General features: G+C 44.1%; 1 long non-coding RNA gene across 1 annotated transcript in view; it reads left to right on the plus strand.

The window, feature by feature from the left end:
- Nucleotides 1–27,415, plus strand: part of LOC135018102 (uncharacterized) — a 63,961-nt gene that overhangs the window by 24,722 nt on the left and 11,824 nt on the right. The window contains exons 2-4 of the long non-coding RNA XR_010215862.1: nt 9,094–9,164; nt 10,781–10,815; nt 13,569–13,624. This is a non-coding gene — a long non-coding RNA (uncharacterized LOC135018102). The remainder of the gene's footprint in view (nt 1–9,093; nt 9,165–10,780; nt 10,816–13,568; nt 13,625–27,415) is intronic.

The following is a 27,415-nucleotide window of genomic DNA, read 5'->3' on the forward strand; positions in this document are numbered from 1 at the left end:
TCTTTGGGTTGGTATGGCATTAGCCGCTGACACCCTCTCTCTCCTGTCGTGAGTGTGTGGTGTATGTGGCTACTAACGATTGTCGTCTCTTTTACCTGCTACTGCATTGGACTGGTTAACTAAAACTGAGTTCCTGTGCACGGAGGCGGGGTTATAGAGGAGGCTGCGCTAGGCATTCTGGGAACTAGGTCAAAGCTTTGAGCCTGTTGTTGCCTCGGATCAAGATCCTACTCTACACCCCAATGTTATTCACTGTGGAGCCCAGTGTACCTCGCAGAAAGAGATTTAACAACGGTAAATTCTTACCATAAATCTAGTTTTTTTCTATATTTCTGAATGGGAACTATTTGATCACAGCAACTGCTTTTTAGCAAGATTAGCGATCCAACCTGAATAGGGTCCAATGTACAGTGGAGTGGAGCTTCACGTATAGAAGTGCAAGCATTAAAGGGGGCAAATGTAATGTATTTAATGTATACGGTGCAGTTAAAGAAGTATAACACAGATTAAAGATGACCACTACTTTGTCCCTTGACCCTTATAATTGCTTTACAATATTCCAAAATATAGTTTGTAAACCCCTTTATAATCCCTTATAACATCACATGCTAGAATATTGCCATTAGCCTAACAGGAAGCCAATATGCCACATAGAGCCAAAATAACTCCATACAATATATCTGCATATGCAGCACCAGTGTGTAACTAGTATGCACTTACAATTTTATTTGCCAATGTCTAGTATATGAGATTATTTTAAACTGTTTACCCAGTCCCCTTTCCCATGACCCAAAGTGTGTCCTCGGGAGCACCAGTACAGCCCAAGTTTCTTCTCTTTATTTCCGTTTGTCTTACACACAAAAGAAAACATATAGCAAATGTAAAGATTGAATTAGCATTTCCTCTTCAATACTACATAGTAATCATTACAATTTCTCTGACGTCCTAGTGGATGCTGGGACTCCGTAAGGACCATGGGGGGGTAGCGGCTCCGCAGGAGACAGGGCACAAGAATAAAAGCTTAAGGATCAGGTGGTGTGCACTGGCTCCTCCCCCTATGACCCTCCTCCAAGCCTCAGTTAGATTTTTGTGCCCGAACGAGAAGGGTGCAGGCTAGGTGGCTCTCCTGAGCTGCTTAGAATAAAAGTTTATTTTAGGTTTTTTATTTTCAGTGAGTCCTGCTGGCAACAGGCTCACTGCATCGTGGGACTAAGGGGAGAAGAAACGGACTCACCTGCGTGCAGAGTGGATCGGGTTTCTTAGGCTACTGGACATTAGCTCCAGAGGGACGATCACAGGTTCAGCCTGGATGGGTCCCGGAGCCGCGCCGCCGGCCCCCTTACAGAGCCAGAAGAGCGAAGAGGTCCGGTGAAATCGGCGGCAGAAGACGATCCTGTCTTCAGACTAAGGTAGCGCACAGCACCGCAGCTGTGCGCCATTGCTCTCAGCACACTTCACACTCCGGTCACTGAGGGTGCAGGGCGCTGGGGGGGAGCGCCCTGAGACGCAATATAACAGATGATACCTTAGGTTGGCAAAATAATACATCACATATAGCTCTTGGGCTATATGGATGTATTTTAACCCCTGCCATTATTACAGAAAAGAGCGGGAGATAAGGACGTCGTGAAGGGGCGGAGCCTATCTCCTCAGCACACAAGCGCCATTTTCCCTCACAGCTCCGCTGGAAGGACGGCTCCCTAACTCTCCCCTGCAGACTTGCTACAGAATCAGGGTAAAAAAGAGAAGGGGGGGCACTATTGGCAGCTAAAAATTATATAAACAGCAGCTATAAGGGAATAACACTTATATAAGGTTATCCCTGTATATATATATATAGCGCTTGGTGTGTGCTGGCAGACTCTCCCTCTGTCTCTCCAAAGGGCTTGTGGGGTCCTGTCCTCTATCAGAGCATTCCCGGTGTGTGTGCTGTGTGTCGGTACGTGTGTGTCGACATGTATGAGGAGGAAAATGATGTGGAGGCGGAGCAATTGCCTGGGTTAGTGATGTCACCCCCTAGGGTGTCGACACCTGACTGGATGATCGTATTTAAAGAATTAAGTGATAATGTCAGCACTTTGCAAAAAACGGTTGATGACATGAGACAGCCGGCAAATCAATTAGTGCCTGTCCAGGCGTCTCAGACACCGTCAGGGGCCCTAAAACGCCCGTTACCTCAGTGGGTCGACACAGACCCAGACACAGATACTGAGTCTAGTGTCGACGGTGAGGAGACAAACGTAATGTCCAGTAGGGCCACACGTTACATGATCACGGCAATGAAGGAGGCATTGAACATTTCTGACACTACAAGTACCACAAAGAAGGGTATTATGTGGGGTGTGAAAAAACTACCAATAGTTTTCCCTGAGTCAGATGAGTTAAATGAGGTGTGTGATAAAGCGTGGGTTTCCCCCGACAAAAAACTGCTAATTTCTAAAAAATTATTGGCACTATATCCTTTCCCGTCAGAGGTTAGGACGCGTTGGGAAACACCCCCTAGAGTAGATAAGGCGCTCACACGTTTATCTAAACAAGTAGCGTTACCGTCTCCTGATACGGCCACCCTCAAGGAACCAGCAGATAGAAGGCTGGAAAATATTCTTAAAAGTATATACACACATACTGGTGTTATACTGCGACCAGCAATCGCTTCAGCCTGGATGTGCAGTGCTGGAGTCGCGTGGTCGGATTCCCTGACTGAAAATATTGATACCCTGGATAGGGACAATATACTGCTAACTATAGAGCATTTGAAGGATGCATTACTATATATGCGTGATGCACAGAGGGATATCTGCACCCTGGCATCAAGAGTAAGTGCTATGTCCATTTCTGCCAGAAGAGCGTTATGGACGCGACAGTGGTCAGGCGATGCTGATTCAAAACGACATATGGAAGTATTGCCGTATAAAGGGGAGGAGTTATTTGGGGCTGGTCTATCGGACCTTGTGGCCACGGCAACGGCTGGAAAATCCACCTTTTTACCCTAGGTCACTTCACATCAGCAGAAAAAGACACCGTCTTTTCAAACTCAGTCCTTTCGTTCCCATAAGTACAAGCGAGCTAAAGGCCATTCCTTCCTGCCCCGGGGCAGAGGAAGGGGAAAAAGACTGCACCATGCAGCCGCTTCCCAGGAGCAGAAGCCCTCCCCTGCTTCTGCCAAGTCTTCAGCATGACGCTGGGGCTTTACAAGCAGACTCAGACATGGTGGGGGCCCGTCTCAAGAATTTCAACGCGCAGTGGGCTCACTCGCAAGTGGACCCCTGGATTCTACAGGTAGTATCGCAGGGGTACAAACTGGAATTCGAGGCGTTTCCCCCTCGCCGGTTCCTGAAGTCTGCTCTACCAAAGTCTCCCTCCGACAGGGAGGCAGTTTTGGAAGCCATTCACAAGCTGTATTCCCAGCAGGTGATAATCAAGGTACCCCTCCTACAACAGGGAAAGGGTTATTATTCCACGCTGTTTGTGGTACCGAAGCCGGACGGCTCGGTGGGACCAATTTTAAATCTGAAATCCTTGAACACTTACATAAAGAGGTTCAAATTCAAGATGGAATCACTCAGAGCGGTGATAGCAAACCTGGAAGAAGGGGACTATATGGTGTCTCTGGACATCAAGGATGCTTATCTCCACGTCCCAATCTACCCGTCTCACCAAGGGTACCTCAGGTTTGTAGTACAAAACTGTCATTATCAGTTTCAGACGCTGCCGTTTGGGTTGTCCACGGCACCTCGGGTCTTTACCAAGGTAATGGCCGAAATGATGATTCTTCTTCGAAGAAAAGGCATCTTAATTATCCCTTACTTGGACGATCTCCTGATAAGGGCAAGGTCCAGGGAACAGTTAGAAGTCGGAGTAGCACTATCTCAGGTAGTGTTACGTCAGCACGGGTGGATCCTAAATATTCCAAAATCGCAGCTGATTCCTACGACACGTCTACTGTTCCTAGGAATGATTCTGGACACAGTCCAGAAAAAGGTGTTTCTCCCGGAGGAGAAGGCCAGGGAGTTATCCGAGCTAGTCAGGAACCTCCTAAAACCAGGCCAGGTGTCAGTGCATCAGTGCACGAGGGTCCTGGGAAAAATGGTGGCTTCTTACGAAGCGATTCCATTCGGAAGATTCCATGCAAGAACTTTTCAGTGGAATCTGCTGGACAAATGGTCCGGATCGCATCTTCAGATGCATCAGCGGATAACCCTGTCGCCAAGGACAAGGGTGTCTCTTCTGTGGTGGCTGCAGAGTGCTCATCTACTAGAGGGCCGCAGATTTGGCATTCAGGATTGGATCCTGGTGACCACGGATGCAAGCCTGAGAGGCTGGGGAGCAGTCACACAGGGAAGAAATTTCCAGGGCTTGTGGTCAAGCATGGAAGCATCTCTTCATATAAACATTCTGGAACTAAGAGCCATTTACAATGCCCTAAGTCAAGCGAAACCCCTGCTTCAGGGTCAGGCGGTATTGATCCAATTGGACAACATCACGTCAGTCGCCCACGTAAACAGACAGGGCGGCACGAGAAGCAGGAGGGCAATGGCAGAAGCTGCAAGGATTCTTCGCTGGGCGGAAAATCATGTGATAGCACTGTCAGCAGTGTTCATTCCGGGAGTGGACAACTGGGAAGCAGACTTCCTCAGCAGACACGACCTCCACCCGGGAGAGTGGGGACTTCACCCAGAAGTCTTCCACCTGATAGTAAACCGTTGGAAAGAACCAAAGGTGGACATGATGGCGTCCCGTCTAAACAAAAAACTAGACAGATATTGCGCCAGGTCAAGGGACCCTCAGGCAATAGCGGTGGACGCCCTGGTAACGCCGTGGGTGTACCAGTCAGTGTATGTGTTCCCTCCTCTGCCTCTCATACCGAAGGCACTGAGAATCATAAGAAGGAGAGGAGTAAGAACTATACTCGTGGCTCCGGATGGGCCAAGAAGGACTTGGTACCCGGAACTTCAAGAGATGCTCACGGAAGAACCGTGGCCTCTACCTCTGAGAAAGGACCTGCTCCAGCAGGGGCCTTGTCTGTTCCAAGACTTACCGCGGCTGCGTTTGACGGCATGGCGGTTGAACGCCGGATCCTGAGGGAAAAAGGCATTCCAGATGAAGTCATCCCTACCCTGGTCAAGGCCAGGAAGGACGTAACCGCAAAACATTATCACCGCATTTGGCGAAAATATGTTGCGTGGTGTGAGGCCAAGAAGGCCCCTACAGAGGAATTTCAACTGGGTCGTTTCCTCCATTTCCTGCAAACAGAACTATCTATGGGCCTAAAATTAGGGTCCATTAAGGTTCAAATTTCGGCCCTGTCGATTTTCTTCCAGAAAGAACTGGCTTCAATGCCTGAAGTTCAGACATTTGTAAAAGGGGTACTGCATATACAGCCTCCTTTTGTGCCTCCAGTGGCACCTTGGGATCTCAATGTTGTGTTGAGTTTTCTAAAGTCACATTGGTTTGAACCACTCACCACTGTGGACTTCAAATATCTCACATGGAAGGTGACGATGCTGTTAGCCCTGGCTTCAGCCAGGCGTGTGTCAGAATTGGCGGCTTTATCATATAAAAGTCCTTACTTAATTTTTCATTCTGACAGGGCAGAATTGAGGACTCGTCCTCAATTTCTACCTAAGGTGGTTTCTGCATTTCACATGAACCAACCTATTGTGGTACCTGCGGCTACTAGGGACTTGGAGGACTCCAAGTTGCTTGACGTTGTCAGGGCCCTGAAAATATATGTTTCCAGGACGGCTGGAGTCAGAAAATCTGACTCGCTGTTTATCCTGTATGCACCCAACAAGCTGGGTGCTCCTGCTTCTAAGCAGACGATTGCTCGTTGGATTTGTAGTACAATTCAGCTTGCACATTCTGTGGCGGGCCTGCCACAGCCAAAATCGGTAAAAGCCCATTCCACAAGGAAAGTGGGCTCATCTTGGGCGGCTGCCCGAGGGGTCTCGGCTTTACAACTTTGCCGAGCAGCTACTTGGTCAGGGGCAAACACGTTTGCAAAATTCTACAAATTTGATACCCTGGCTGAGGAGGACCTGGAGCTCTCTCATTCGGTGCTGCAGAGTCATCCGCACTCTCCCGCCCGTTTGGGAGCTTTGGTATAATCCCCATGGTCCTTACGGAGTCCCAGCATCCACTAGGACGTCAGAGAAAATAAGATTTTACTTAACGATAAATCTATTTCTCGTAGTCCGTAGTGGATGCTGGGCGCCCATCCCAAGTGCGGATTGTCTGCAATACTTGTATATAGTTATTGTTACAAAAATTCGGGTTATTATTGTTGTGAGCCATCTTTTCAGAGGCTCCTTTTCGTTTTATCATACTGTTAACTGGGTTCAGATCACAAGTTGTACGGTGTGATTGGTGTGGCTGGTATGAGTCTTACCCGGGATTCAATATCCTTCCTTATTATGTACGCTCGTCCGGGCACAGTATCCTAACTGAGGCTTGGAGGAGGGTCATAGGGGGAGGAGCCAGTGCACACCACCTGATCCTAAAGCTTTTATTCTTGTGCCCTGTCTCCTGCGGAGCCGCTACCCCCCCATGGTCCTTACGGAGTCCCAGCATCCACTACGGACTACGAGAAATAGATTTATCGGTAAGTAAAATCTTATTATTAGCGCTTCTTTTAGGTTATGTTGACACAAGGCTAGTAAGATAAGTAGGTCGGGCAGTGGTATTTAATTTTCTGTATTCTTAGGACGTACCTGTTTGATGGTGATGGCAACCCTAATGCATACTTGCCTACTCTCCCAGAAGCTGCGGGAGGCTCCCGTTTTTTGGGGTAGCCCCCCTCACCCCCGGAAGAGTAGGCAGGTCTCCCACATCCTGCTCGCATCCACGTGATGCGGGCAAAATGGAGAGATACTCTCCCATGTTCGTGGGCCCGTGTAGTGGGGAAGGGGTTAAAATTACGCGAATAGCGTCATTTTAGCCCCGCCCTCTTCCGGTGGATCCGCAAATCGCAGTGTTTTCAGGATGCAGGACGGGGCTTGCTGATGTCACAGCCCGGCTCCGCCCCCTGAAGTCTCCTGCAGCGTCTCCTTCAATTCACTGTAGGCAAGTACCCAGGAATGCCAATCGGCAGATCTGAGGGTAAATGTCATAGGGTGTGAGAAGTTTGTGCGAGAATGCCAGTATTTTTAAAGCAGCAATCAGTTACAAGGCAAAACCAACCTTGCTGCTTCAAAAATGCTGGCATTCTCGCACAAAGGTGGTCATTCCGAGTTGATCGCAGCCAGCAACTTTTTGCTGCTGCTGCGATCAACTAGTCCACGCCTATGGGGGAGTGTATTTTAGCTTAGCAGGGCTGCGATCGCTTGTGCAGCCCTGCTAAGCGATCGCAGCCCTGCTAAGCTAAAAAAAATTCTAGCAGAACAAGACTAGCCCTGCACATACTTACCCTGTGCGACGATCTCAGCGATGCTGGAGCCGGCTTTGACGACAGATATCCGCCCTCCGTTCTCCTGGACATGCCTGCGTTTTCTTCTCCACTCCCCGAAGACTTCAGGCAACGGTCCGGACACGCCCAGGAACGCCTTCTTTCTGTCAATCTTCTTGCGGTCGGCTCTGCGACTGCTTTCTTCGTTGAGCGCAACGTAATCCGGTGACCCCTGTCGCCGGGCAATGATGCGTGTGTGCAGTGCAGCGCCACGCATGCGCATTCCAGACCCTGCATGCGAACGGGTCGGAATGACTCCCCAAAGGGCCTAATTCAGAGTTGATCGTAGCCACAACTTTGCTAGCAGTTGGGCAAAACCATGGGGGTCATTCCGAGTTAATCGTAGCTGTGCTAAATTTATGATCTTCCCTGACATGTGGGGGGACACCCAGCACAGGGCTAGTCCGCCCCGCATGTCAGTCGCCCCCCCCCCCCTCCCCACACAAATACAGCGGCGATGCTTTTGTATTTGTGGAGTAACTCCCGGCCAGCGCAGCTCCTGCGACTGGCCAGGAGTTGCTCGTCGCTGCCACTGGCCGCAGCGGCTAAGTGAGACGTCACGCAGCCGCCGCAGCCCGCCCCCCCCAACGGTCCAGCCACGCCTACGTTGGCCGGACCGCGCCCCCTAAACGGCGGTTTAACGCTGCCGTCCAGTCCCCTCCCGCCCTGCCACCGCCTCTACCTGTCAATCAGGCAGAGGCGATCGCTACTGAACGACGGCCTTCGGCCGTCCGGCATGCGCTGGTGCATGCGCAACTCTGACCCGATCGCTGCGCTGCGATAAACTGCAGCGATCGATCGGGTCGGAATGACCCCCCATGTGCACTGCAGGAGAGGGGGGGGCAGATATAACATGTGCAGAGAGTTAGATTTGGATGTGGTGTGTTCAAACTGAAATCTAAACTGCAGTGTAAAAATAAAGCAGCCAGTATTTACCCTGCACAGAAACAAAATAACCCACCCAAATCTAACTCTCTCTGCCAGTGTTATATATGCCACACCTGCAGTGCACATGGGCCCTCATTCCGAGTCGTTCGCTCTGTAATTTTCATCGCATCGCAGTGAAATTCCGCTTAGTACGCATGCGCAATAATCGCACTGCGACTGCGCCAAGTAATTTTACAATGAAGATAGTATTTTTACTCACGGCTTTTTCTTCGCTCCGGCTATCGTAGTGTGATTGACAGGAAATGGGTGTTACTGGGCGGAAACACAGCGTTTTCGGGGCGTGTGGATAAAAACGCTACCGTTTCCGGAAAAAACGCAGAAGTGGCCGGAGAAACGGGGGAGTGTCTGGGCGAACGCTGGGTGTGTTTATGACGTCAAACCAGGAACGACAAGCACTGAACTGATCGCAGATGCCGAGTAAGTCTGAAGCTACTCTGAAACTGCTAAGTAGTTTGTAATCGCAATATTGCGAATACATCGGTCGCAATTTTAAGAAGCTAAGATACACTCCCAGTAGGCGTAGGCTTAGCCTGAGCAACTCTGCTAAATTCGCCTTGCGAGCGATCAACTCGGAATGAGGGCCATGGTTTTGCCCAACTGCTAACAAATTTGCTGCTGCGATCAACTCTGAATTACCCCCAAAGTCCCGCACCTCTGACTTCTCACATTACATTTACCCCTCGGTTTTTAAAACTTCACAGAATTGGATCAGCCTCCAGATGTAGAGTGGAGTCCAACCCCAAACAGCAGAAAACCACATACTATACTTGAGGTATGTTCCTGAATGACATACTTTTCTTCAGTACTCTTATTGAGCCTGTTGAAGCCAAAAAAGAAAAGAGAATGAAGCAGCATAAAGTCTGGGCATCTTGTGATAAACTCTTTAATGCTGAATGTGAAGGTTTATTTTGTGCAACATTCAGTTTTCAGACTAAGGGGAAAAGTCAACCTTCAGCGCAGTTTAAATAATGTATAGCTTGGATGAAGTAATCTTTTGTTACTAAAGAGGTTCTCAGCGGTATACATGAAGTTATAAGAGTAAGATTCCAGATGTGCGTAAGGAATATAGATGTTTTCAGTCACAATGGAACTTTTCAGGGGTTTTAGATGACTAGTAGAAAATCAGAGGAGATTAATACACTGAGGGGGTATTCATCTAGTGCCGTTTTCTTCGGCTAGCCAAAAAAAGGCACTAATTCGACGTCAGTGTATTTAATTGCGGGTATTTTTGCCCATTTTTGAGTCACCAATCGCCCATGCCTTTTAGGGGTTTTTTTGTGGTCGAATCGGCATGAGGAAAATGGACTCAAAAAGGGGGTGGAAAACACCTGCAAATTCGCCAAAACGCGTGGATCAGCGGCAAATTTGCCAATACACATGGTTTTCGCCCATGCTGTTTTTTTCGAACAGTCGAAAAAATGGCACGGGCATTGAATAGGTCGAATGTAAATTCGACCTATAAACAGCCGTAAAGTGCAGTTTTTTGCCTGGACGAAAGAACCGGCACTAAATGAATCCGCCCCTGAGAATGAATAATCCGAATAATGTGACAGTCTTGCTTAAGTTTATGTACAAGTCCTTAGGGATGATTAAGGCAACAACATCCATGATGCCATAGAAATCTGTTTTTGAAAAACATAGTTGTGAAAGCAAAGCCTTCCCATACATCAGAACATAAAGTATATAATCCTTAGGAAATGTACAGAAGTGGGAAGGCGTCAAATGAATGTATCCATTTAATGACGAGGAAGTGCAGCATCTCTATGGTAGATGCAATAGTTACTACTATGTCTTACATAAGATGAGGGTCCTCTTAGAGATCCTATGGATAGAAAGTTCTTTTAAAAAAAAATTGCATTGTCTCAGAAACCATTTTGAAGTCAGTTGTCATCATGACCTCAGTGGTCAGCACTCTCAGATTACGTCACGTGCCTGAACCGATCCTGTGATGTCGGAAGCAGGACGGCAGCAGACTGTCAGTGATTAACAGTCTGCTTCTGTTCGGGGAGGGGGGTGGCTGTTGCCTCAGTTTGTGAAAATGGACGAGTCTTGCCCCATTTAGGGGGAGAGAAGAGGCCAAATTTTCACTATATTTGCATATTCTACAGTATATCTAAAAACCTACATTTTAAAGCCAAAAAGTCACATCAGGATAGTTAAAAATGGAAGGCTTTATTTCACACTAGACAAGTTAGAGGGGTTATCCACCGATTTGTGATATATCATGTGTGCCTGTGCACCCCCAAAGGTACTTGTTGAAAATTGTCACAGTACAAATACCAAATTACATTGTATATTTGTGGTGCTCAATTCTATATTTTGCATAATGTTCCTGTGGCAGATTTTTTTCCATAAATTATAATAATCCATTTTACTGTGTTTATATAGGTATGATAAACCATGCAGACTCCAGTGCCCATCAGGTAGGCCACCCTCTTCCTGGGATTCTGGGTACATGTTAGTACTTATTCCAGTGTTTTTCAACCACTGTGCTGTGGCACACTAGTATGCCCTGAGCAGTCTTCAGGTGTGCCGCCATAGAAGCAGAGCCAGGCTCGCCAGTGTGCTGCCGCTTCTGAGGTCCTGGAACAATCAATAATGGTGGGTTTAGTGGTTGCAGAGCCAGTTCTAATTTTGGGCCCGGGCAGTGTTGGGCTCTTCTGGATTTCTCAGATGTGGCTCAGGCGTTACCTATGGAGAATCTGCGACATGACACCCTAGGACACGCAACTGAACCATGCATCACCATTATATTTAAGTGTGCCTTGGCAATATTTAAATCTTATTCAGTGTGCCGCAAGTTGTAAAAGGTTGAAAATCTCTGACTTATTTAGTCCATAACAAGTTAACCTTATAGACCAGGGTTTGGGACTCCTATATACAGTAGATAAGATATGTGTGATTCATTTGTGACAAGGACAAATAATAATAATAACAACATGTCCTTTATTGTTAGACTTCCTAGATCTTAATATTGAATTGACTGAGTGTATGATACAAATAATATAGTTAATAAAAATCTTTTTAATATGCTACTAGTTTTCACCCATTTCACAATCGTACATTCAGTTCATCTGTTTGAGGCATAACTGTAGCAGTAATGATTTGTTTCAGCAATCTGTTCTATATTACACATTACAGGATAGGGATTATTCTAAGGTTAACTTATAAAAATAATTAATAAAGGACTGTCATTTTTAGTTACGAAAGATACTAGATGACAAATAGAAGAGAAAAATGGTTCTTTGCATTTTCCCATGATATGTGATAAGAAAAGCTATTCTTGTATTGGTATGTTATGGCAACTGATCCAGTGTTTGAAAATATTGAAGAATATTGGTACATAATAAATTGGTTGTCCCAGGCACAGATAATTTGGTGACATATGATATAAAAGAAAACAGGAAGATTGGAAAAGTTCTAATATATATTTGTTATTATATAACTGTACCCATTAATAGTGTGTCAAAGTCGAAAAATATCGTGCTTCACATTGCCATATACTAACCCCATGCACATGCCCGCTGCTCGTGCATTTAGTCTGCTGTACGTGCACATGTCCGCAAATTGCGTACGCTCGCCCCGGCGATTACGCGCGGTATATGCGTATTTACGGTAGAGTTTATGAGTTTGTAGCGGGCGACTCGTTTATAGCATAGTTAACCTTTATAGTGTGTTTTGTAGATATTAATCCCCTTAATAATGTCTGCAAGTATGTTTAGTGTAAATGGTTTGTGGACATGGGGATTCCTCTTTGCATGATATGAAGGGTCAGACAAAGGTTGAATGGTGGTGTCTAGTGTCTAACTGAAGAGTATTTTATTAGAAACAATCCGGTGCTGGTTAGGTAGAGATTAGTCGCTCCTGCGTATAGTTATGTTTAAAAGAAGTTTATGGACATTTAAATGTATTTGCTGTTTTATTACACATGAGGTGGGAGTCCTGAGGATGCCTCCCACCTGAGCAGTTGGAGAGAGACACATCCCCCCCCCCCCCGTACGAACCCACCTATAACCTTTTGTTATAATGCAGAGACAAATTCCTGTGTCCAATGAACAATGAGATTATAGGACCATTGTATTGTACAGTATGTTGTGTATATAAAGACCCCCATAGCCAGACCAGCCTCACTTCTCTCCAAAAGGTTTTCCCCGTGATGACTGAGAGCTGGTTTCCAGATAGCGCATGCGATTCATTCCCAAGTGTGTAAGTTTTTCTCTGTGGCCATTTCGTTACTCTGTATGTATGCAATTGTTCTTTTGTAGCTAACCTATAAGTGTTTGCCATTTATCCTCTTTCTGTTTATTTGTATTTGCAATCGTATGCTAGTGTTTGTATTTCTGCTTAGTTATTGTGTTTAGGTATTAGTGTCAGGTCTGTAGTGTATGAACTGTATCTGTTTTCCCCTTTTTACGTACTAAATATCGTCAGTAAAGGTGTTGGAACCTTAGCAAGGAGTGTGTGTTTCACTAGTTAGTATAAAGGGTTACAGAGCATCTCAATTGCTCAAACAGCTTGCATACTCACAAAGGTTCAGTGTTACACCATTATAGTACCACGGTATTAAGGTTTACAGTGTAAGCATATTCTGTGTTTAAAGTTTATAAAGGTTACTGTCTGTGTGTACGCTCGCTGTGTGTATTCCGTACACCCAGCGCAGCGTGTGTGTACGTAACTTGCGTACCACGTGTGAGGTCTTTGTACGCAAATAGCGTACAAAGTACGTAGCACGTGCACGAGGTTTAGCGGCCATTACGGCTTTACGGTATTAGTAAATAGCTTATGTTAAAAGGTAAATATTTAGCTTTATCAAGTGATACAAAGCATATAGTGTATGTTACAGTGTGTTCATGCAAACATATGTGTGTCATTGAAAAATGTGAGATTTGAAAGTGGTGGATCCATTTCTGAATAAAACAGTTGACAAGAACAATAAATTAATATTTAATTTCCCTCTGTGGACAGCAGTATTTTTCATTCATTTTATTTGTGGCTCGTCAAACAGGAAGTGCTGATGCGGTTTTGTTTATTGTCCCTAGCATAGGACACTAGACAGTGCATGTACTGTAGTAACTCAGCTGAAGTTATCAAATAAAATGCTGGTCATTGGAAAGTAGACATGACAAAGCAGCCATGGATAATTTTGTTTCATATAACTGCAGTGTATTATTGACAGGAATCATTGTTGCCAAGAACAGATGACAGGTGCCATCAGAAGTGCTAACAGCTGTGGTATGTCTCAGGATATATAAAAATATGGAGTACAGTAGGAAATCGTATATAAATAAATTGACTGAATATAATGATTTTCTGTTTAAATTGTAAAGCTACAGTGTGCACACAAATGTCAACATGTCTTTCAAATGTACTGATCAGCATTCAGTAAACCAAACTTTCCATTTTTGATATATTTAAAAGAATTAATTTTGCCCTCTAGAAAACACAAATTAAAAAAGCCTAAATTATTATGAGGTTTATTAATCATTTCTATGATGATAACTTGCACCTGAACTAAGAGTCCAACTTACAAATATTTATTAGCTTCACTAATCAATAATGTACTGTAGCAGATGTACAAATGTAAATGTAAAACTTTGCTGACATTTATTCTGACAATATTCAAGCATAGAAATTAGAAAGGCATAATAAAAATACTGCTTCTTATAACATTGGCTCTGAATACAGTATGTGTATTGTCATTATCTTGCCACTCACAGATGTCATCAGTTCTTACATGTAACTGGTAAATAAATGCGGCTGGTGGGTTTACAAGTCACTCTGTGCCAAAGAGCTGTAGGTTGAGCTTATGTTTGTGGGATGGGTGGCCTGGCTCATTTGCACATCATTGATTATGTTTTCATAGAAGTGCTGCCCTAGTTAGTATAGCTTAAGGGAATTTGCCACAACACAGGGAATGCTAATTACTGTAACCAACTGGCAATGATGCATCCAAAATTAAATGGTCTGTGACTGAGCAGATTCATTTTTATAGCCTCAAGTGCAAAAAAACAAGGAAATGTTTTTAAATTAAAGGGCATAAGAGTGAAATTGTTGCCAGGATATTTTTATCCTTTAATGAACACAGATTAGAAATAATATTCTAGAAAAAATTCTAACATGCTAAACTGCATTTATTTCCCAATTAGGAGTGCAACAAATTGATGTAATTTATGTAGAATAAATAATAACAACAAATGATACAACCAAAAATATGTATATTTAGCTCTAAAAGCAAGAAAAAGTTATCAAAGTTAATCCTATAAAATCTGTGTGAGAACATTGAGAAATGTGTCACTGAACATGCTTGTGGTTTCCCTGTTTTAGTGTGAACTAGTAAAAAGAATTTAAAATAAAGCATGGCAAAATATAATTGCTTCCCGCTGGTAAATGATTAAATCAGGAAGTCCTAGTATTCATCTCCCTGTTCAGTAAATTACAAATGGTCTGCTTGTGATTGGATGTTGGTGAGGGGATTCCATGACTCCATTCGTTGATCACATCAGTGGATTAATTGATTGTCTGTTGATGTGGGGGAAAAACATTTTACAAATGCTGCATTTCAGTGAGGCTTCTGCATGTGACATTGGAATGAATGAGCCATGAAATGATTAATGGACTTTTTCAACAGGGGTGGTCTTCAGTATGCCGACTGACGGGATCCCGGCATACAGTATACCGGCGCCGGGATCCCGACAGCCGGCATACCGACACTTATTCTCCCTCGTGGGGGTCCACGACCCCCCTGGAGGGAGAATAAAATAGCGTGGCGCGCGTAGCGCGCCACCGTGCCCGTAGCGTGGCGAGCGCAGCGAGCCCGCAAGGGGCTAATTTGCGCTCACCACACTGTCGGTAAGCCGGCGGTCGGGCTCCCGGCGCCGGTATGCTGGTCGCCAGGAGCCCGACCGCCGGCATATCGTAGTGAACCCTTTCAACAGTAGTGACATTAAACCGATGATTTGGAGAAAGTATCATCCAAAAAAATAAATAAATAAAACACGGCCAGTTACAATTATGAATGAAAATGGATTTGGTTACATGTACCCATATGGATTGTATTTGCACATGTGGTTTCATTCTGTGCCTGCATATTAATGCAACCCAACTCAGGCACAGCGATTCAGTACCAGTGGGTAAAAAGCCCTATCAAAATTCTGTATTAGTCAATAAATGGGGAATTGCTAAATGAAAGAAATTCCTTTTAAATCTGTTATGCACAGCTTTTCATATATGGATAAAAAAATTGAAAGAGGGTTTAAGAATATCCACTTCCATACATTTATTTATGACAAGACAAATGGCATTGTGTCATGTCATTGTGTTGTTAATAATAATAATTTTATTTATATAGCGCTCTTTCTCCAATAGGACTCAATGCATTTGACGTCATGTTTTGCAAATGTAATAATATACATACAACAAAATGGTAGCGCGGCTGGGAATTTTGCAATAAAGATCAAACTGTAATAAACGGCATAAATATAATTAATTTTATTATTAATATTTTTCCAAAGTGGACCTGTAATCCGCCACTAATGGAAACAAGTAAAGAGATACATAATATACCATATAGACCATCTAAAACATCTTTATGAACAATAATATTATTTGTATGGACTATCTTTGATAGTCTCAGGTATACCTATAAAGGGAATATTCCTCCTTAAAAGGAAAATTAAATAAAAATAATAAAAAGTCACAATGAACTCCTGATGAGGTGCCGGCACCTTAAAAAGTCTTCCGGTTGTTATTTCGTATCCCCGTTATAATTTAGGCTGGTAAATAGCGGTACAAATAACGATAATTTCCACTTATGTTGTTTCGGGCATCTTATATCATTATGCTATTTTCAAGATTAATAAGTCAGTATGATATATAGGCTGTTTCCTTTGGCCAATTTTATGACTGTATAGTTTGTGTCTATTACACAGTATACCTGGGTCTCCACGTATTAGTCCCCCTCTTCCACTCTGCTGGCTCCGCCAGTGTTTTACAGCATTGGTGGGTATTGAAGACAAAACTGTGTTCTTTCGTGGTCCCGGTACTTTTCCAGCAGGGAAACAGTCTGCCACATGTGTTGCATACAGTATAACTACAATAGATACAGTATGTTATTGTTGTACTGTACACAAAACATGATGTATGATAAATCTGCATATGCACTTTTGTCACTTCATAAAATGGCATACACTTAAGCTGCCATCTAACATATGTTCTCCTGTCTCGGCCATAGAGCTAAGTCCTTTGGACCTGGCAAATACTCATTCTTCTGCTCCCCTCTGGACTCTGCACAGCCTGTCACACACTACCGCTGGTCTCAGTAGTGTGCCTGGAGCCATTTCATTCTGCTCCTGGTACAAGATAATGTTTGTTCAAAATGAAAGCTACAGTTTGTTCTCATTGAGAAGCAGAGCTTCCTCACTGGAAGTTGCTAAGGAATCCATTCCTGTGGGGGCACAGTTGAGGAACACAATCTATTTCTCTCTTACATTGCAGACTTGCAGAAATATATTATAACTTGTAGTATTGATTTATTTCTCATTAGCATGTTATGTAATATTAAATTGCAATTACAAATGACCTTGCTTGCTCCTAGCCCAATAACTCCATTAGAGCTTGTGTAAAATACATACATTTGGTACCCCAGTACTAATGATAAACAGTCTGATGCTTGGTTCGGACCTGAATATGTTCGCCTAGCGTAAAGTTTGCAATTTGATGCTGCATGTGACCAGAGACAAAGGGGTATATTTACTAAGGTCCCGATTTTGACCGAGATGCCGTTTTTTCTTCAAAGTATCATCTCGGTAATTTACTAAGCAAAAATCACGGCAGTGATGAGGGCATTCGTAATATTTTGGAAGTCCTAGGAAAAAATCACGAATCAATACACCATCGGTCAAATACGCCTGCAATTTGGTAGAAATCGGTCATTTACTAAAAAGTGCAAAACACAAACACTGCCGACAATAGCCAAACACTGCCGTGCTAAAATACAAATCGTGAAAAAGTGCTAAAAAAAAACAGACCTGCTTTTTTATCCCGTGTTTGTATAGGCATGCACGGATCCATGAGATCCGTGCATGTTTTTCAGTGGGAAGGGGTGGGAAATGTTATAATTTTTCACACAAAAAAATGCGTGGGGTCCCCCCTCCTAAACCAAACCAGCCTCGGGCTCTTTGAGCCGGCCCTGGTTGCAAAAATATGGGGAAAAAATTGACAGGGGTTCCCCCATATTTAAGCAACCAGCACCGGGCTCTGCGCCTGGTCCTGGTTCCAAAAATACGGGGGACAAAAAGCGTAGGGGTCCCCCGTATTTTTGAAACCAGCACCGGGCTCCACTAGCTGGACAGATAATGCCACAGCCGGGGGTCACTTTTATACAGTGCCTTGCGGCCGTGGCATCAAATATCCAACTAGTCACCCCTGGCCGGGGTACCCTGGGGGAGTGGGGACCCCTTCAATCAAGGGGTGTCCCCCCCCCAGCCACCCAAGGACCAGGGGTGAAGCCCGAGGCTGTCCCCCCATCCAATGGGCTGCGGATGGGGGGCTGATAGCCTTTGTTGAAAGTAATGAATATTGTTTTTAGTAGCAGTACTACAAGTCCCAGCAAGCTTCCCCCGCAAGCTGGTACTTGGAGAACCACAAGTACCAGCATGCGGCGGAAAACCGGGCCCGCTGGTACCTGTAGTACTACTACTAAAAAAATACCCCAATAAAGACATTACACACACACCTTGAAAGTATAACTTTAATGCATACATACACACCACCATATACACATACTTACCTTATGTTCACACGAGGGTCGGTCCTCTTCTCCAGTAGAATCCATGGTGTACCTGTTGAAAAAATCCTACTCACCAAATCCAGTGTAGAGGGTTCCTCGGATAATCCATTTGTAATCCACGTACTTGTAAAAATAAAAAAACGGGACACCCGACCACGAACTGAAAGGGGACCCATGTTTTCACATGGGACCCCTTTCCCCGAATGCCAGAAACCCCCTCTGACTGATGTCTAAGTGGGTTTCTTCAGCCAATCAGGGAGCGCCACGTTGTGGCACCCTCCTGATCGGCTGTGTGCTCCTGTACTGTCTGACAGGCGGCACACGGCAGTGTTACAATGTAGCGCCTATGCGCTCCATTGTAACCAATGGTGGGAACTTTGTGGTCAGCGGTGAGGTCACTTTCGGTCAACCGCTGACCTCAAAGTTCCCACCATTGGTTACAATGGAGCGCATAGGTGCTACATTGTAACACTGCCCTGTGCCGCTACATTACAATTCCAGGCACCCGTGCTAGAAGCAAGGACCGTGGGCAGCAATTGTATCACCCCAGAGCCCTGCGCTCTGTGCGATGGAACTGCTGACACACCCTTAGTTACGGGCCATGATTAGTAGTGATGAATGTAATTGTCTTATTTGCTCTAGCCCTCCGCCTCCTGACAGGCACCTATGCTTCTCAATGCATAGTTTAGTTGTGCCCAGTCTCCTGCGGAGCCGCTATTCCCCATGGTCCTTACGGAGTCCCAGCATCCACTACGGACTACGAGAAATAGATTTACCGTTGAGTAAAATCTTATTTATTCAGACATATGGTTAAACATATGTCTGAATAATTGGTATAACTGATTATTTTAAGTGTATTAATCTTAATCACAATTTAGTAAACTTATTATTAATTAAGCAAGATTCTCCATTTTATTTATTGATTGAATTAAAACACAATTATACCGATTTAAAGTGTCCACACTATTGTCGGTACATTCAGCGCACCAGGGGTTAACACTGGGTAGTAGTGCTGCCTTGTGCTGCTGGGGCTCCCCGCATGGAACCCCTGACAATGAGCATGAAACCAATGGCAACTAGCATGAAACCGCTGGCAACGAGCATGGAACGCATGGCATGAAAACATTGGTAACGAGCATGAGACCCCTGGCAACGAACATGAAACCGCTGGCAATGAGCATGGAACCCAGGACATGAAACCATTGGCAACGCGCATGAGACCCCTGGCAATGAGCAGGTAATTTAAAAATAATTAGAGACCTTACTGTGGCATAATTTGTATGGGACATTATTGTGTGTGGAGCATAAAATGGTATCTGGCATAACTGTATGTGGTATAATGTGGAATGGGCATTATGGTATGTGGAATGGGCATTATGGTGTGTGGAATACTGTGGAATGGGCATTACGGTGTGTGGAATAATGTGGAATGGGCATTATGGTGTGTGGAATAATGTGGAATGGGCATTACGGTGTGTGGAATAATGTAGAATGGTCATTAAGGTGTGTGACATAATGTGTAAAGGGCATTACTATAAGGAGCAAAAATGACAAATAATGTAAAGGGCATGAATAGTTTTTCCCCCTGTGTTTTATTTTTCCTGTGTTGTATAGGGGGCTCTACCTTGCGTAATGTGTAGGGGTACTACTGTGTGGTGTAATGTGACTGACAGACACTACTGTGGGGTGTAATGTGAATTGGTACTATTCTGTGTCCACGACCCTACCCCATGAAGCCATGCCCCTGTCACCCACTGCTGCCACCCTCTCCCTAGTGTCACCCTCTCCCTGGTGTCACACTCTTCCTGACACCCTCTCCCTGGCGTCACCCACTCCCTGTCACCAACAGCTGTCACCCTCTCTCTGGTGTCACGCTCTTCCTGTCACCCACTGCTGGCTATTTTGTTGTCCAGGACTTCCATTAACTTAATAGTTCCACACCCACGGTGCTATTAAGTTAATGGAAGCCTTGGACAACAAAATTGCATTCATGTTCTCCTCCCACTCCCTCCCCAGTCCCAAACACAAATTTTTTTCCTATAAAAATTTACAATATATTAGCCGCCTGCTCATCACATGTTTGATAAGCAGGCAGGCTGCGGGCATTGGCGGCGGTGGCGGCATCGGACTAAGATGCGAATTAGTGGTGGAGGGTCTGGAGAGTTGATGGTGGGCGAGTTTGTAAGCCATTGGCGGTGGCGGGGGTAGTGGGCATCGGCTCAAGGGCAGTAGCGGGCATTGGCTCAGCGGCGGTAGGGGTCATCGGCGGGATTTGGCGGACATTATGGCTGCAGTGCCTCACCAGCCACTGACCTCACCGCACGCCACTGTCGTAATGCCCTGTTACAACACTACTTTTAATTAGACACTTTTTACAGGATGATTGTGGATTGATCTGTCCAACTGATGGCACTTCCTTTATTTGCATCATCTCTTCTATATAATTTAGTGCCCCATATTTGATATTAGTTGATATTAGTAGTCATACCAATATAATAAGCATTGCTGTCAGAATCAGAATCAGCTTTATTGGCCAGGTGTACTCACGTACACTAGGAATTCTTTGTGGTACAATGCATCGCCAAGCAGCAACATGAAGGGGAAATACATAGCATAAGAAGGGGGAAAAACATAGCACACATTACAAACATTAAACATATGAGTTCAGACTGCCCATTGCAACTGTACAATAGACTCGACATATTAGACATATTATACATGTAAGACTAAAAACAAAGGCTGCTTGGCAGAGCAGCACCGAGGCAGCCATCCGCGGCGCCAACTAGAACTCAAACAATGCACATAATACTGAAGATGTAAGTATTACATCAAAAGATAAACCACACAGACAATAAAGACTGAAAGAATAATGCATGATTGGTGTAGGCATTTTGGGTAATAACCTCCAGGGGTTGTGTATTCCACCCTCACAAGGTACCAGGTGCGGCAGCCATCTTTGGTGCACTGCGTAGGATTACCCAGGGTGGAATAGTCCACCCCTAGAAGAGAACACAAAACGGGGAGATTGCAGAGTCCTTAAGTTCAGAGTAGGGTTCCACTAAAACCATCAGGTCCATGTATTTTTCATCCTATCCACAAGCGCACCAGATAAGGCAGCCATGTTGGGCGCACTACGAAGGTTACACAGTGGGAGATGAGCCATACAAGGGCCAAATGCATGTATGGGAAAACTGACACGTGTGTAGGAGTATGCTATGCCCTGCATGGAAAGATACAACTTTTAGAGTTATGTTTTTGATTTTATTATTATACAGTAATCCCTAAAAGCAAATGCACGTTTTGGATTCCAAACACAGGTAAACAAGCTTTACTTGTGTTTACAATATGAAATTTATATTACAATCATAATGTTTGTCTAGGCTTATCAGATGGGTTGTGTTTAGTGTACTGTTATTTATGCATTTACAAATGGTACTGGCTTGGCATTTTATTAACATTCTCTATTGTGGTTTGATAAAAAAGATGAACGGAAATATATAAGAATTTCTAGAAGTATTTCTTTTTGTTCTTATTCTAATTGCAATGCAAACCTTATTTTATATACAGTATTTCTGTTACAGATGTATCATTTTTTGTGATAATGTACTTAAGTAAACTTTATCATTTGTTGCTAAAATTACATCTATTTTTAAAAAAAAAGTGTCCTTTTTTCTTTAACCACTTAACTGACAAAAATATATTTCATTTACAAAACTTTATTATAAATGTATCAAGCTAATAATACCTGTTGAAACATTTATAATACAGTATTTTAGTAATAAAAAAATACAAGTAGCACCACCCTGGGGGATTTCTGAATGCTCTCTGCAGCCTCCGGGTATACACTGGGACTCAATTGATTTCAGTGAGGAGCAGCTTCCGGGGGGTGGGTGACTGGGTTGGTCGATCTCTGCGGTCAGCAGTGATAATCACACACTGGGGGAACAGTTATGGGTACGAAGGGGTCGGAAGGGTCCCTCTGAGATTGGCAGCTGCTGGAAGATTATCTTCCAGCAGCCGCACAGTGGGTCTGATTCAGGTCTCAAAGCAATTGTATGTGCAGCAAAGCCCATCCTGGCATGGTCGCATCTGATGTCCTGGGTTAACTTGGTTGTGTGTTTAATGTACTCCTGCCACTTAAACTACTCTTTCAGATCTGGGAAAGCCAAGTCTTTTAAGAGCTGCACAGATCCCTTCTATCCATGCAGCAATAGTTTTTGTATTTAAAAGAGTTTGGGGGAATTCTCCACTTCCAAAAGTGTAATTAGCATGAACTCTGCATACCTAAGCTTGTACTTGAACAATTTGTACAACACAGAGCGTGGTGTCTCCCTGCCATAGTATCAAACAGCCCGAAGACTGGTGGGTTCCAGTCAATGTAGAGACAGTGTCTAGTTAGACAGTCAATAGGTCTACCCCATATGATCGACTTGTAATAGGTCGATGGGGTCAAAAGGTTGACATGACAAAGGTTGATACACAAATGGTCAATGCAAGTTTTTTCTATTTTTTTTCCAATTGTTGCTTCATTTTTGCCTGAAGGATGGTGAGCTAAGTGAGCCCGCAAGGGTCTATGTTTTCACTAATTGAGGTCACACACTGTGAAATAGACAAACTTTGGACCAAAATACCCAGCATGTCAACCTTTTTTGGTGTCGACCATTGTCATGTAGACCTTTTGATTGTCAACCCTTTGCATGTCGACCATATAGGGCTGACTCGTGGACTGTCTATTTTATGTAGATCTATTAGGCCATACCCTCACTGGGGATATGTTCCCTAAGCAGGTTAAGCACACAAAAAACGCACTCCTCTAGGAGAAACTAGCCCAGTACGGTTCATCACTGCAGTGGTTGTTTGGGTAATAACCATGGCCCTCATTCCGAGTTGTTCGCTCGCAAGCTGCTTTTAGCAGCATTGCACACGCTAAGCCGCCGCCTACTGGGAGTGAATCTTAGCTTAGCAAAATTGCGAACGAAAGATTCTCAAAATTGCGAATAGAAATTTCTAAGCAGTTTCTGAGTTGCTCCACACTTACTCTGCCACTGCGATCAGTTCAGTCAGTTTCGTTCCTGGTTTGACGTCACAAACACACCCAGCGTTCGCCCAGACACTCCCCCGTTTCTCCAGCCACTCCCGCGTTTTTCCCAGAAACGGCAGCGTTTTTTCACACACACCCATAAAACGTCCAGTTTCCGCCCAGAAACACCCACTTCCTGTCAATCACACTCCGATCACCAGAACGAAGAAAAAACCTTGTAATGCTGTGAGTAAAATACCAAACTTCTTAGCAAATTTACTTGGCGCAGCCGCAGTGCGAACATTGCACATGCGCAGTTTGCGGAAAATCGCTGCGATGCGATGAAAAATAACGAGCGAACAACTCGGAATGAGGGCCCATAGTCTAATGTCAGCAAATATATTTTATTACTAGTAGACTACAAGTCTCAGCAAGCTGTGTCATGCATAATTTTAATGTCAATCAGGAGATGCTGGCACTTCTAGAACCACAGGTAGTAAAACCACACAGACAATAAAGACTGAAAGAATAATGCATGATTGGTGTAGGCATTTTGGGTAATAACCTCCAGGGGTTGTGTATTCCACCCTCACAAGGTACCAGGTGCGGCAGCCATCTTTGGTGCACTGCGTAGGATTACCCAGGGTGGAATAGTCCACCCCTAGAAGAGAACACAAAACGGGGAGATTGCAGAGTCCTTAAGTTCAGAGTAGGGTTCCACTAAAACCATCAGGTCCATGTATTTTTCATCCTATCCACAAGCGCACCAGATAAGGCAGCCATGTTGGGCGCACTACGAAGGTTACACAGTGGGAGATGAGCCATACAAGGGCCAAATGCATGTATGGGAAAACTGACACGTGTGTAGGAGTATGCTATGCCCTGCATGGAAAGATACAACTTTTAGAGTTATGTTTTTGATTTTATTATTATACAGTAATCCCTAAAAGCAAATGCACGTTTTGGATTCCAAACACAGGTAAACAAGCTTTACTTGTGTTTACAATATGAAATTTATATTACAATCATAATGTTTGTCTAGGCTTATCAGATGGGTTGTGTTTAGTGTACTGTTATTTATGCATTTACAAATGGTACTGGCTTGGCATTTTATTAACATTCTCTATTGTGGTTTGATAAAAAAGATGAACGGAAATATATAAGAATTTCTAGAAGTATTTCTTTTTGTTCTTATTCTAATTGCAATGCAAACCTTATTTTATATACAGTATTTCTGTTACAGATGTATCACTTTTTGTGATAATGTACTTAAGTAAACTTTATCATTTGTTGCTAAAATTACATCTATTTTTAAAAAAAAGTGTCCTTTTTTCTTTAACCACTTAACTGACAAAAATATATTTCATTTACAAAACTTTATTATAAATGTATCAAGCTAATAATACCTGTTGAAACATTTATAATACAGTATTTTAGTAATAAAAAAATACAAGTAGCACCACCCTGGGGGATTTCTGAATGCTCTCTGCAGCCTCCGGGTATACACTGGGACTCAATTGATTTCAGTGAGGAGCAGCTTCCGGGGGGTGGGTGACTGGGTTGGTCGATCTCTGCGGTCAGCAGTGATAATCACACACTGTGGGATCAGTTATGGGTACGAAGGGGTCGGAAGGGTCCCTCTGAGATTGGCAGCTGCTGGAAGATTATCTTCCAGCAGCCGCACAGTGGGTCTGATTCAGGTCTCAAAGCAATTGTATGTGCAGCAAAGCCCATCCTGGCATGGTCGCATCTGATGTCCTGGGTTAACTTGGTTGTGTGTTTAATGTACTCCTGCCACTTAAACTACTCTTTCAGATCTGGGAAAGCCAAGTCTTTTAAGAGCTGCACAGATCCCTTCTATCCATGCAGCAATAGTTTTTGTATTTAAAAGAGTTTGGGGGAATTCTCCACTTCCAAAAGTGTAATTAGCATGAACTCTGCATACCTAAGCTTGTACTTGAACAATTTGTACAACACAGAGCGTGGTGTCTCCCTGCCATAGTATCAAACAGCCCGAAGACTGGTGGGTTCCAGTCAATGTAGAGACAGTGTCTAGTTAGACAGTCAATAGGTCTACCCCATATGATCGACTTGTAATAGGTCGATGGGGTCAAAAGGTTGACATGACAAAGGTTGATACACAAATGGTCAATGCAAGTTTTTTCTATTTTTTTTCCAATTGTTGCTTCATTTTTGCCTGAAGGATGGTGAGCTAAGTGAGCCCGTAAGGGTCTATGTTTTCACTAATTGAGGTCACACACTGTGAAATAGACAAACTTTGGACCAAAATACCCAGCGTGTCAACCTTTTTTGGTGTCGACCATTGTCATGTAGACCTTTTGATTGTCAACCCTTTGCATGTCGACCATATAGGGCTGACTCGTGGACTGTCTATTTTATGTAGATCTATTAGGCCATACCCTCACTGGGGATATGTTCCCTAAGCAGGTTAAGCACACAAAAAACGCACTCCTCTAGGAGAAACTAGCCCAGTACGGTTCATCACTGCAGTGGTTGTTTGGGTAATAACCATGGCCCTCATTCCGAGTTGTTCGCTCGCAAGCTGCTTTTAGCAGCATTGCACACGCTAAGCCGCCGCCTACTGGGAGTGAATCTTAGCTTAGCAAAATTGCGAACGAAAGATTCTCAAAATTGCGAATAGAAATTTCTAAGCAGTTTCTGAGTTGCTCCACACTTACTCTGCCACTGCGATCAGTTCAGTCAGTTTCGTTCCTGGTTTGACGTCACAAACACACCCAGCGTTCGCCCAGACACTCCCCCGTTTCTCCAGCCACTCCCGCGTTTTTCCCAGAAACGGCAGCGTTTTTTCACACACACCCATAAAACGTCCAGTTTCCGCCCAGAAACACCCACTTCCTGTCAATCACACTCCGATCACCAGAACGAAGAAAAAACCTTGTAATGCTGTGAGTAAAATACCAAACTTCTTAGCAAATTTACTTGGCGCAGCCGCAGTGCGAACATTGCACATGCGCAGTTTGCGGAAAATCGCTGCGATGCGATGAAAAATAACGAGCGAACAACTCGGAATGAGGGCCCATAGTCTAATGTCAGCAAATATATTTTATTACTAGTAGACTACAAGTCTCAGCAAGCTGTGTCATGCATAATTTTAATGTCAATCAGGAGATGCTGGCACTTCTAGAACCACAGGTAGTAGACTGCAGTGCACCTTTAAAAACAATAGTACAAATACGATACCTTGCCCAAACATGGTATCATCATTAAAAAGGGATTGAAATCCTGAAGTCACTTTGAAAGAGACCCCTGTATTATTATATGTTTTGCTGTACTGTGGATATACTGGTATTTTAATACTTATTACTTGTGCAAATGTATGTAAATTAATATTATTTTTAAATAATAAAGGCAAATGTATGACATACAAGTGGGCACCTATCAGACTTCAAATACTCTGGACAGCTGCAGGAGTCAGCATGAGCCAGTAGCTATAAAAAGTAAAGAATAGAGCAGTTAAATGGCTTTTACTGGATAGCACCTGTGAAGGGAGAAAGCAGTGTCCATCAGGCCAGAAATGTACAATTGAATTCAGAAGCGATGTTGGGACTTGTTTGAGGAGGAGATGGTGATTTTGGCAGAGGGACTGATGCAGTTTCCCTAGCTTAATAGGAAGATGTTATACTGTGCAATTTCTGGAAACAGCATCGGTCGGACCAGCAACGGCGTCAGGGCTGCAGTTGGCAGCAGAGATTCTGAGGCATACATCATCCAGAGAGAGGTTGTTTCCAAGTATGACACCAGAGGTGCAGCAAAAATGGAAACAGCTGTGAGTGGAGCAGGCAACTATGGGCACTAAGCACTACCCCGCGGATCAGAACCAGAGGTGGCAAGCTCAAAACTGCAAACAGCAGGAGCCCTGAGGTAACAATCGTACACCTAATTTAGCTCCAATCCCCTACACGCCTCCCCTAATGTCAGTCTAATACCAACAGTGCAGGTGCAGAGGTGAGAGCAGTCAGCCTTAAGTACCAGGAAGGATGTACAGCTATCCAACTGTTAACTCTGATGAATGCTCCTTATGAGTAATCTTTTAGTGCTGACTTTCACCACAATATAGATTGAGAGAAATATTTATGGCACTACCTGTTGGCTCAATCCCTGAATTTTGCAACTGTGTAACTAATGATCATATTGCAAGTCATACCTGACAACTGCTACAGTTATTCATCTGTGT

This window comes from Pseudophryne corroboree, chromosome 2 (assembly GCF_028390025.1).
Source record: "Pseudophryne corroboree isolate aPseCor3 chromosome 2, aPseCor3.hap2, whole genome shotgun sequence".
Classification (NCBI taxonomy): domain Eukaryota; kingdom Metazoa; phylum Chordata; class Amphibia; order Anura; family Myobatrachidae; genus Pseudophryne; species Pseudophryne corroboree.